At 42.5% G+C, this 12,130-nt stretch overlaps 1 protein-coding gene across 4 annotated transcripts in view; it reads left to right on the top strand.

Moving 5' to 3' along the window:
- Window positions 1-12,130, top strand: part of rabgap1 (RAB GTPase activating protein 1) — a 146,841-nt gene that overhangs the window by 78,786 nt on the left and 55,925 nt on the right. The gene's annotated exons all lie outside the window — the stretch shown is intronic.

Here is a 12,130-nt window from a genome sequence, read left to right as displayed (position 1 = left end):
TGAGTGGGCTGGACATGCCGAGAGATGGGTTGGGATTGGTCTGCCATATAGCATATTTGAGCTGGTCAGTATGTCTAGGTAATCCTGTCTAGTGCTGCTTTAAAAAAAATGTATTGTGTATTAAAACTGCATAGGTGGTGCTCTCCACTTTCTGCAGAACTGAGTTTTGAAATCAGTGAAATTTGCGAATGATAGCTAAGGAGATTGAGAACACCTGTCTCCAGATTACATCTTCAAACTAAGGGCAACCATGGCATCTGACAGGAGATGCGTCCAACCATGAATGATGTATACGGGTAAGATAGTCTAGCTAGCTACATTTTCAGATATGACATGTTTCTAATTTTGACAGAAAGAGCCATTTGCTTGGCTAGCTATAGCCTAATGTTAGCTAGCTAACATTGAACCTGGTTGGTTAGCTACCTGCATATTATTGCAGGATAGTAACATCATGAGTTGTGATTATGGTTAATTGTTTAATAGGTTGGCTCACTAGCTAACGTTATGTGTATGACCTTATTATTTGTATCTCAGTGCGATTTGCTTAGATAGCTATAGCCTAATGTTAGCTAGCTAACAATGAACCTTGTTGGTTAGCTACCTGCAGAGCTAGCTAGCTACATGTCTTAACAAAATACTCCACTATGCAAGTAACCATTTTGGGTGCGTTCATAATTTCAGTCTGGCCATCTACTCCGATTTCAGAACACTCCCGTTTGAGTGTGCCAGAGAGCGCAGAATAACTGATGAATTTACAAACGCTCAACACCTGTTGAATATGGCCGGTGTCAGTAAACATTGGCAAAAAAAAGCGTAATTAAATTGTTGCCAGCAGCACAGTTACAGTCACCAATGCTCTAGATAACATGAAAACAGCCTAACCAGCTCTGCTAGGGCCAGTAAAATGGTCAGAGTGGGGTGTTCTCTCATTATGTGTATGGAAGTAGCTAGCAAGCTAGCCGATGTTAGCCAGTTAGCTTGGGTGCTTGACTGCTGTTGTAAGGTCAGAACGTTGGGATCAACCACTAATCAGCCAGAGCGTCCGGTGTGCGCTCTGAACGTGAAACGCTCTGATTTTACGAACGGACAATCTGATAACACAGTTGCAGTCACCAACACTCTGGATAACATAACAGCCTAACCAGCTCTGCTAGGGCGAGTAATGTTCAGTGAGCTGTTCTTTCTCACTTAGATGACAGGAAGTAGCTAGCAAGTTAGCTTGGGTGTAGACAAAGAACGTCTCTCCAATAGTACTACCAAAACATTTAAAAGCCATTTTCTCAAAAGTTGATAAACTTTCAAAGCAAAATTACTTTCCCATTGTTCCTCAACTGTAGCGTATGATATACAATTTTGTAGCTCTGAGTCTCTACTTTTATCCAATGTAAAAAAAAAAAAACGCAATTTCAAATTTTGCTACATAAGACCGATTTTAGCCGGTTTGTGACATGTGGAATTATGTATTAACCAATAAAGTTTTAAACAAATCAAAATATATTTGTTTTCTTCAAAGTAGCCACCCTTTGCCTTGATGACAGCTTTGCACACTCTTGGCATTCTCTCACCTAGGTTCATGAGGTAGTCACCTGGAATGCTTTTCCAACAGTCTTGAAGGATTTCCCACATGTGCTGAGCACTTGTTGGCTGCTTTTCCTTCACTCTGTGGTCCAACTGTTCCCAAACTATCTCAATTGGGTTGAGGTCAGGTGATTGTGGTGGCCAGGTGATCTGATGCGGCACTCCATCACTCTCCTTCTTGGTCAAATAGCCCTTACACAGCTGGGAGTTGTATTTTGGGTCATTGTCCTGTTGAAAAACAAATTATAGTCCCACTAAGTGCGAACCAGATGGGATGGCGTATCGCTGTGATAGCCATGCTGGTTAAGTGTGCAATGAATTCTAAATAAGTCTCTTCTTCTTGTTGGTGTCCTTTAGTAGTGGTTTCTTTGCAGCAATTTGACCATGAAGGCCTGATTCATGCAGTCTACTCTGAACAGTTGATGTTGAGATGTGTCTGTTACTTGAACTCTGTGAAGCATTTATTTGGGCTGTAATCTGAGGTGCAGTTAATTACAGATTTCTGAGGCTGGTAACTCTAATTAACTTATCCTCTGCAGCAGAGGTAACTCTGGATCTTCCTTTCCTGTGGCAGTCCTCATGAGAGCCAGTTTCATCATAGCGCTTGATGGTTTTTGCGACGGCACTTGAAGAAACTTCCAAAGTTCCTGAAATGTTCCGTATTGACTGACCTTCATGTCTTAATGTAATGATGGACTCTCGTTTCTCTTTGCTTATTTGAGCTGTTCTTGCCATAATATGGACTTGGTATTTTACCAAATAGGGCTGTCTTCTGTATACCACCCCTACCTTGTCACAACACAACTGATTGGCTCAAACGCATTAAGAAGGAAAGAAATTCCACAAATGAACTTTTGAGAAGGCGCACCTGTTAATTGAAATACATTCCTGGTGACTACCTAATGAACATGGTTCAGACAATGCCAAGGGTGTGCAAGGCTTTCATCAAGGGAAAGGGTGGCTACTTTGAACAATCTCAGATATAACATATTTTTTGATTTGTTTAACACTTTTTTGGTTACTACATGATTCCATATGTGTTATTTCATAGTTTTGATGTCTTCACTATTATTCTGCAATGTAGAAAATAGTAAAAACAAAGAAAAACCCTTGAATGAGTAGATGTGTTCCAACTTTTGACTGGTAGTGTGTGTGTGTGTGTGTGTGTGTGTATTAAATAAATAAATATATAAAATAAATAAATAAATAAAATATATATATATATATATATATATATATATATATATATATATATATATATATATATATACTACTGTTCAAAAGTTTGGGGTCACTTAGAAATTTCCTTGCTTTTAAAAGAAAAGTACATTTTTTTGTCCATTAAAAATAATATAAAATTGAGCAGAAATACAGTGTAGACATTGTTAATGTTGTAAATGACTATTGTAGCTGGAAACGGCTGATTTTGAATGGAGTATCTACGTAGGCGTACAGAGGCCCATTATCAGCAACCATCACTCCTGTGTTCCAATGGCACGTTGTGTTAGCTAATCCAGTTTATCATTTTAAAAGGCTAATTGATCATTAGAAAACCCTTTTGCAATTATGTTAGCACAGTTGAAAAATGTTGTGCTGATTTTAAGAAGCAATAAAATTGGTCTTCTTTAGACTAGTTGAGTATCTGGAGCATCAGCATTTGTGGGCTCGATTACATGCTCAAAATGGCCAGAAACAAAGGACTTTCTTCTGAAACTTGTCAGTCTATTCTTGTTCTAAGAAATGAAGGCTATTCCATGCAAGAAATTTCCAAGAAACTGAAGATCTTATACAACGCTGTGTACTACTACTCCTTCACAGAACAGCGCAAACTGTCTCTAACCAGAATAAAAGAGGAGTGGGAGGCCCCGGTGCACAACTGAGCAAGAGGACAAGTACATTAGTGTCTAGTTTGAGAAACAGATGCCTCAGAAGTCCTCAACTGGCAGCTTCATTAAATAGTACCCGCAAAACACCAGTCTCAACGTCAACAGTGAAGAGACGACTCCGGGATGCTGGCCTTCTAGGCAGAGTTGCAAAGAAAAAGCCATATCTCAGACTGGCCAATAAAAATAAAATATTAAAATGGACAAAAGAACACAGACACTGGACAGAGGAACTCTGCCTGGAATGCCAGATTTTCCCAAGAGGCACTGAGTTTGAAGGTAGGCCTTGAAATACATCCACAGGTACACCTCTAATTGACTCAAATTATGTCAATTAGCCTATCAGAAGCTTCTAAAGCCATGACATAGTTTTCTGAAATTTTTCAAGATAATGGCACAGTCCACTTAGTGTATGTAAACTTCTGACCCACTGGAATTGTGATACAGTGAATTTTAAATGAAATAATCTGTCTGTAAACAATTGTTGGAAAAATTACTTGTGTCATGCACAAAGTAGATGTCCTAACCGACTTGCCAAAACTATAGTTTGTTAACAAGAAATGTATGGAGTGGTTGAAAAAAGAGTTTTAATGACTCCAACTTAAGTGTATGTAAACTTCCGACTTAACTGTAGAGATTCCATTCAAAATCATCCGTTTCCAGCTACAATAGTCATTTACAACATTAACAATGCCTACACTGTATTTCTGATCAATTTGATGTTATTTTAATGGGCAAAAAATGTGCTTTTCTTTCAAAAACAAGGACATTTTTTTGTGACTCCAAACTTTTGAACGGTTATATATATATGTGATGATCAGGCCCTACACCCAGACAAGGGCACTGCGTTCATCCACCTCTGGACTGCTGGCCCCCCTACCTCTGAGGAAGCACAGTTCCCGCTCAGCCCAGTCAAAACTGTTCGCTGCTCTGGCACCCCAATGGTGGAACAAGCTCCCTCACGACGCCAGGACAGCGGAGTCAATCACCACCTTCCGGAGACACCTGAAACCCCACCTCTTTAAGGAATACCTAGGATAGGATAAAGTAATCCTTCTAACTCCCCCCCTTAAAAGATTTAGATGCACTATTGTAAAGTGGTTGTTCCACTGGATATCATAAGGTGAATGCACTAATTTGTAAGTCGCTCTGGATAAGAGCGTCTGCTAAATGACTTAAATGTAATGTAAATATATATATATAACCGTTCAAAAGTTTATATATATATATATATATATATATATATATATATATATATATATATATATATATATATATATATATATATATACATATACACACACACACACACACACACACACACACTGAACAAAAATATAAATGCAACATTTGCATTGCGTTTACATTTTTGTTTAGTGTGTGTGTGTGTGTGTGTGTGTGTGTGTGTGTGTGTGTGTGTAAATAACCGTTGGTTACATGAGCTGAAATAAAAGATCCCAGAAATGTTCCATACACAGACTTACTTATCAAAAATGTTGGGCACACATTCGTTTACATCCCTGTTAGTGAACATTTCTCCTTTGCCAAGATAATCCATCCACCTGGCAGGTGTGGCATATCAAGCAGCTGATTAAACAGCGTGATCATTACAGAGGTGCACCTTGTGCTGGAGACAAAAGGCCACTAAAATGTGCAGTTTTGTTTCACAACACAATGCCACAGATGTCTCAAGTTTTGTGAGAGCGTGCAATTGGCATGCTGACTGTAGGAATGTCCACCAGAGCTGTTGTCAGAGAATTTTATGTTAATTTCTCTACCATAAGCTGCCTCCAACGTCATTTTAGGGAATTTTGCAGTGCGTCCAACCAACCTCACAACCACAGACCACGTGTATGGCGCCGTGTGGACGAGCGGTTTGCTGATGTCAACGTTGTGGACAAAGTACCCCATGGTTGTGTTGGGGTTATGGGCAGGCATAAGCTACGCATCACGAACACCAATTGCATTTTATTGTTGGCAATTTGAATGCACCGATATACTGTGACGAGGTCCTGAGGCCCATTGTTGTGTCATTCATCCACTGCCATCACCTCATGTTTCAGCATGATAATGCACGGCCCCATGTCGCAATGATCTGTACACTATTCCTGGAAGCTGAAAATGTCCCAGTTCTTCCATGGCCTGCATACTCACCTGACATGTCACCCAATGAGCATTTCTGGAATGCTCTGGATCGATGTGTACGACAGTGTGTTCCAGTTCCCACCAATATCCAGAAACTTCGCACAGCCATTAAGAGGGGCGGAACAACATTCCACAGGCCACAATCAACAGCCTGATCAACTCTATGTGAAGGAAATGTGTTGCGCTGCAAGAGGCAAATGGTCACACCAGAAACTGACTGCTTTTCTGATCCATGCCACTATTTGTTTTTTTCAAGTTATCTGTGACCAACAGATGCATATCTGTATTCCCAGTCATGTGAAATCCATAGATTAGGGTCTAAGGAATTTATTTCAATTGACCAATTTCCTTATTTGAACTGGAGCTCATTAAAATCTTTGAAATTGTTTCATCTTGTGTTTATATTTATGTTCAGTAGACACTGTATTCTAGTCAAGGCCTATTCTATTTAACTATTGCTGTACATATACTATTCTTCCCATATACTGCCCATATTGTCTATACATCTCATCACATATATACAGTATATGTTTATACTTCGGACACCGACATTGCTCGTCCTAATATTTCTATATTTATTAATTCCATTCTTTTTAGATTTGTGTGTTATGTTGTGTATTTTTAGATATTACTGCACTGTTGGAGCTAGGAACACAAGCATTTTTGCTACACCCACAATAACATCTGCTAAATATTTGTATACGACCCAAAAAAATGTGATTTGATTTGATAACAACAACAAAAAAATACATTAAGGGTTGTGCTATTTCCTGGGGAAAGTGAACAGAGAAGTCATGCAAGTTGAGCCTGCTCTGAGGTTGCCTCATCGGGCAGGCAAATCAACCACACTGCAAGGAATTCCTAAAACTGATCTGTCTGGTTCCTTCACATTGTTTAAGTTAAAATAAAACAATACTGTATATGGTATTTCTGCATGTAAATAGCTAGTTTACATTTTTGTGCAAGTGATCATAATATTCGGGCAACCCAAAAATACAAAATAACTTGCCCGATTGGCAAGTGCCTTTCACATCTTAATGTCAGTCTCTGGAGAGACTGAAAGACACTGCGGTAGAGATGGACTGACTGACGGGCAGACAGAAAGGCAGACAGAAAGGCAGACAGATGGACAGTCAGGCAAACAGACAGGCAGACACTGGTCTGACAGTCAGATGGTAGGGGAGAAAGTTTAAACTCTAAAGACAATGCAGCCAGTTATTGTGGGACAGACCAGTATAGGCAACATTTCAGTCACGCTCCTTCAGTATGACCAAAGACGAGGCTTTCATCCTCATTCATAGTTTTCATGCGAGGATTGAAGTCTTTACTTTAGCCAGACAGTGAAAGCAGGGAGCAAAACAGAGCGTGCTGAGCGTCTTCAGTTCAGACACACTGCAGTCCTCAGAGAAGAAGCTAAATGAAGGAACAGCATCTGGTGATCTGGCAGCCTAATGAGGAGCAGGTGCATAAGAGACGACGCACACGCATGTAAGCTGCACAGACACACACACACACACACTCACTACAATGAAGGGCCTTGAGGAGGAATGCGAAAATGTAAACTCATCTTGCACAGTGAGTGCCCTGAGGGACATTAGCTATATTTTATACAAATTATAAAAGCCATTCTTAATCATGTAACTGTGGAAGTATGGTCTTATCTGCCAAAGTGCTATTGTTTTATTCACATTCATGCTTCATGTTAGACGGAGGTGCTAGCCTTCCCTTTACCTGGAAGACATTCAATGACTGAAAAAAATGTGTCATTTGAGTGTTTCTGTGGTGTCTGGGGTTGAAGTTTAGAGAAGACAAATTTCCTTTACAAGATGGACAAAAATACAGTGTCCTCCCAATGCCCTGTTCTTGTCTTGGCTCGTTATGATCTCCGATCAGAAGTCCGAATCTCCCACAGTTTGTGATAGCAATGCCCTGTCATGGCTGCTGGGAAGGAAATGAGTAGAACAGTACAGATGGCCAGGCTCCAAAAACCACGAGTATTTATTTGGTGCAGCAACAACTCAGTCGGACCAGAGGACGCAAGGCACAGATAACATCCACTGATGTCAGTTCAACTCTATGCTAATAATGTGAATATGTGAATCTAAGTGTTGTGCTAGTGAGGAACAAAGTGGGTAAAACAATGAGGCACAATTGCGATCAGAATTTCCGTAAACTTAATTTATTGAATAAAAAAGAAACTGAAACTCTTACCCTGGCATTTAAGAGAGGAAGAGTGAGGGCATTGTACTTTTTTTGGTTTACACTACTAGCGTTATAGGAGTGCACAAATAACCCAATATTAAAATCTCTAGGGCTCTAGACAGCAACATATCTTATCAAAACCCTATAGAAGTCAAATTTGGGTATATACAGTTGAAGTCGGAAGTTTACATACACCTTAGCCAAATACATTTAAACTCAGTTTTTCACAATTCCTGACATTTAATCCTAGTAAGAATTCCCTGTCTTAGTTCAGTTAGGATCACCACTTTATTTTAAGAATGTGAAATGTCAGAATAATAGTAGAGAGAATGATTTAGTTCAGATTTTATTTCTTTCATCACATTCCCAGTGGGTCAGAAGTTTACATACACTCAATTAGTATTTGGCATTGCCTTTAAATTGTTTAACTTGGGTCAAACATTTCGGGTAGCCTTCCTCAAGCTTCCCACAATAAGTTGGGTGAATTTTGGCCCATTCTTCCTGACAGAGCTGGTGTAACTGAGTCAGGTTGGTAGGCCTCCTTGCTCGCACACACTTTTTCAGTTCTGCCCACACATTTTCTATAGGATTGAGGTCAGGGCTTTGTGATGGCCACTCCAATACCTTGGCTTTGTTGTCCTTAAGCCATTTTGCCACAATTTTGGAAGTATGCTTGGGGTCATTGTCCATTTGGAAGACCCATTTGCGACCAAGCTTTAACTTCCTGACTGGTGTCTTGAGATGTTGCTTCAATATATCCACATCATTTTCCATCCTCACGTGCCATCTATTTTGTGCAGTGCACCAGTCCCTCCTGCTGCAAAGCACCCCCACAACATGATGCTGCCACCCCCGTGCTTCACAGTTGGGATGGTGTTCTTCGGCTTGCAAGCCTCCCCCTTTTTCCTCCAAACATAACGATGGTCATTATGGCCAAACAGTTCTATTTTTGTTTCATCAGACCAGAGGACATTTCTCTAAAAAGTACGATCTTTGTCCCCATGTGCAGTTGCAAACCATAGTCTGGCTTTTTTATGGCGGTTTTGGAGCAATGGCTTCTTCCTTACTGAGCGGCCTTTCAGGTTATGTCGATATGACTCGTTTTACTGTGGATATAGATACTTTTGTCCCTGTTTCCCCCAGCATCTTCACAAGGTCCTTTGCTGTTTTTCTGGGTTTTAATTTCACTTTTCACACCAAAGTACGTTCATCTCTAGGAGACAGAACGCATCTCCTTCCTGAGCGGTATGACTGCTGCGTGGTCCCATGGTGTTATACTTGCGTACTATTGTTTGTACAGATGAATGTGGTACCTTCAGGCTTTTGGAAATTGCTCCCAAGGATGAACCAGACTTGTGGAGGTCTCCAATTTTCTTTCTGAGGTCTTGGCTGATTTCTTTTGATTTTTCATGATGTCAAGCAAAGAGGCACTGAGTTTGAAGGTACACCTCCAATTGACTCAAATGATAGCCTAATTCTTATCAGAAGCTTGTAAAGCCATGACATAATTTTCTTGAATTTTCCAAGCTGTTTAAAGGCACAGTCAACTAAGGGTATGTAAACTTCTGACCCACTGGAATTGTGATGCAGTGAATTATAAATGAAATGATCTGTCTGTAAACAATTGTTGGAAAAATTACTTTTGTCATGCACAAAGTAGATGTTCTAACCGACTTGCCAAAACTATAGTTTGTTAACAAGAAATTTGTGGAGTGGATGAAAAATGAGTTTTAATGACTCCAACCTAAGTGTATGTAAACTTCCGACTTCAACTGTACATTATATATACAAAAGTATGTGGACACTTCAGATTAGTGAATTTGGCTATTTCAGCCACACCCGTTGTTGACAGTTGTATAAAATCGAGCACACAGCCATGTGACAAACATTGGCAGTAGAATGGCCTTACTGAAAAGCTCAGTTTTATTTTACCTTTATTTAACTAGGCAAGTCAGTTAAGAACAAATTCAGTGACTTTCGACATGGCACCGTCATAGGATGCCACCTTTCCAACAAAGTAGTTCATCAAGTTTCAGCCCTGCTAGAGCTGCCAAACTGCCTCTGGAAGCAATGTCAGCACAATAACTGTTTGTCGGGAGCTTCATGAAATGGGTTTCCATGCCCGAGCAGCTGTACTCAAGCCTTGTGGTGTGAAGCTCGCCACCAATGGACTCTGGAACAGTGGAAACGCGTTCTCTGGAGTGATAAATCATGCTTCACCATCTGGCAGTCCAACAGACGAATCTGGGTTTGCGGATGCCAGGAGAACGCTACCTGCCCCAATGCATAGTGCCAACTGTAAAGTTTGGTGAAGGAGGAATAATGGTCTGGGGCTGTTTTTAATGGTTCAGGCTAGTCCCCTTAGTTCCATTGAGGGTAGATCTTAACGCTACAGCATACAATGATGTTCTAGACAATTCCGTGCTTCCAAGTTTGTGGCAAGAGTTTGGGGAAAGCCTTTTCCTGTTTCATCATGACAATGCCCCCGTGAAAAAAGCGAGGTCCATACAGAAATGGTTTGTCTAGATTGGTGTGGAAGAACTTGACTGGCCTGCACACAGCCCTGACCTCAACCCCATTGAACACCTTTGGGATGAATTGGAATGCCGACTGCGAGCCAGGCCTAATCTCCCAACATCAGTGCCAGACCTCACTAATGCTCTTGTGGCTGAATGGAAGCAAGTCCCTGCAGCAATGTTCCAACATCTAGTGAAAAGCCTTCCCAGAAGAGTGGAGGCTGTTATAGCAGCAAAGGAGGACCAACTCCATATTACTGCCCATGATTTTGTAATGAGAAGTTTGACGAGCAGGTGTCCACATACTTTTGGTATACAGCCTGAATGTGTCTGAAAAAAATAGAGAGAGAAATTGGCGTTTTCGGCATTTTTAACACAGACTGGTATGAGCATAATGCACTTACTAGGTCTGTAGGGATAAGTGAGTGTTAAATAATGATATGTGTGTGTATATGAGAGAGAGGTGTGTGAGTTCAAGGAAAGAGAGCGAGAGTGTGCGTGGGAGTGAGATAGTGGAGTGGTGGTCGGGGTATGCTCTGTGCAGCCAGCCAGCCTGTCATGGGAGGGACAAGGGAGACTTGCGCTCCTGCAGCTGCTTACTGGCTGGCGTTAGAACAGGGGGAGGACTGGCTCTGCCCTGCCTGCTGCAGAGAGAGAGAGAGAGAGAGAGAGAGAGAGAGAGAGAGAGAGAGAGAGAGAGAGAGAGAGAGAGAGAGAGAGAGAGAGAGCCAGAGAGAGAGAGAGAGCCCCAGAGAGAGAGAGAGAGCCCCAGAGAGAGAGAGAGAGCCCCAGAGAGAGAGAGAGAGCCCCAGAGAGAGAGAGAGAGCGAGCCCCAGAGAGAGAGAGAGAGCGAGCCCCAGAGAGAGAGAGCGAGCCCCAGAGAGAGAGAGAGAGCGAGCCCCAGAGAGAGAGAGAGAGCGACCGACCGACCGAGAGAGACTGAGCGAGTGAGCTAGTGAGACTGAGAGAGTGAGACTGAGCGAGTGAGACTGAGCGAGTGAGACTGAGAGAGTGAGACTGAGCGAGTGAGACTGAGAGAGTGAGACTGAGCGAGTGAGACTGAGAGAGTGAGACTGAGCGAGTGAGACTGAGCGAGTGAGACTGAGCGAGTGAGACTGAGCGAGTGAGACTGAGAGAGTGAGACTGAGAGAGTGAGACTGAGCGAGTGAGACTGAGCGAGTGAGACTGAGCGAGTGAGACTGAGCGAGTGAGACTGAGAGAGTGAGACTGAGAGAGTGAGACTGAGAGAGTGAGACTGAGCGAGTGAGACTGAGCGAGTGAGACTGAGCGAGTGAGACTGAGCGAGTGAGACTGAGCGAGTGAGACTGAGAGAGTGAGACTGAGCGAGTGAGACTGAGAGAGTGAGACTGAGCGAGTGAGACTGAGAGAGTGAGACTGAGCGAGTGAGCGAGTGAGACCGAGAGAGTGAGACGGAGCGAGTGAGCGAGTGAGACCGAGAGAGTGAGACGGAGCGAGTGAGACCGAGAGAGTGAGACCGAGGGAGCGAGTGAGCGAGTGAGACCGAGAGAGTGAGACCGAGGGAGCGAGTGAGCGAGTGAGACCGAGAGAGTGAGACGGAGCGAGTGAGCGAGTGAGACCGAGAGAGTGAGACGGAGCGAGTGAGCGAGTGAGACCGAGAGAGTGAGACGGAGCGAGTGAGCGAGTGAGACCGAGAGAGTGAGACGGAGCGAGTGAGACCGAGAGAGTGAGACCGAGGGAGCGAGTGAGCGAGTGAGACCGAGAGAGTGAGACCGAGGGAGCGAGTGAGCGAGTGAGACCGAGAGAGTGAGACGGAGCGAGTGAGCG

This window comes from Salmo salar, chromosome ssa01 (assembly GCF_905237065.1).
Source record: "Salmo salar chromosome ssa01, Ssal_v3.1, whole genome shotgun sequence".
Lineage (NCBI taxonomy): Eukaryota > Metazoa > Chordata > Actinopteri > Salmoniformes > Salmonidae > Salmo > Salmo salar.
Note: the sequence above shows the minus strand (reverse complement) of the source record. Positions and strands in the feature narration are given on the sequence as shown.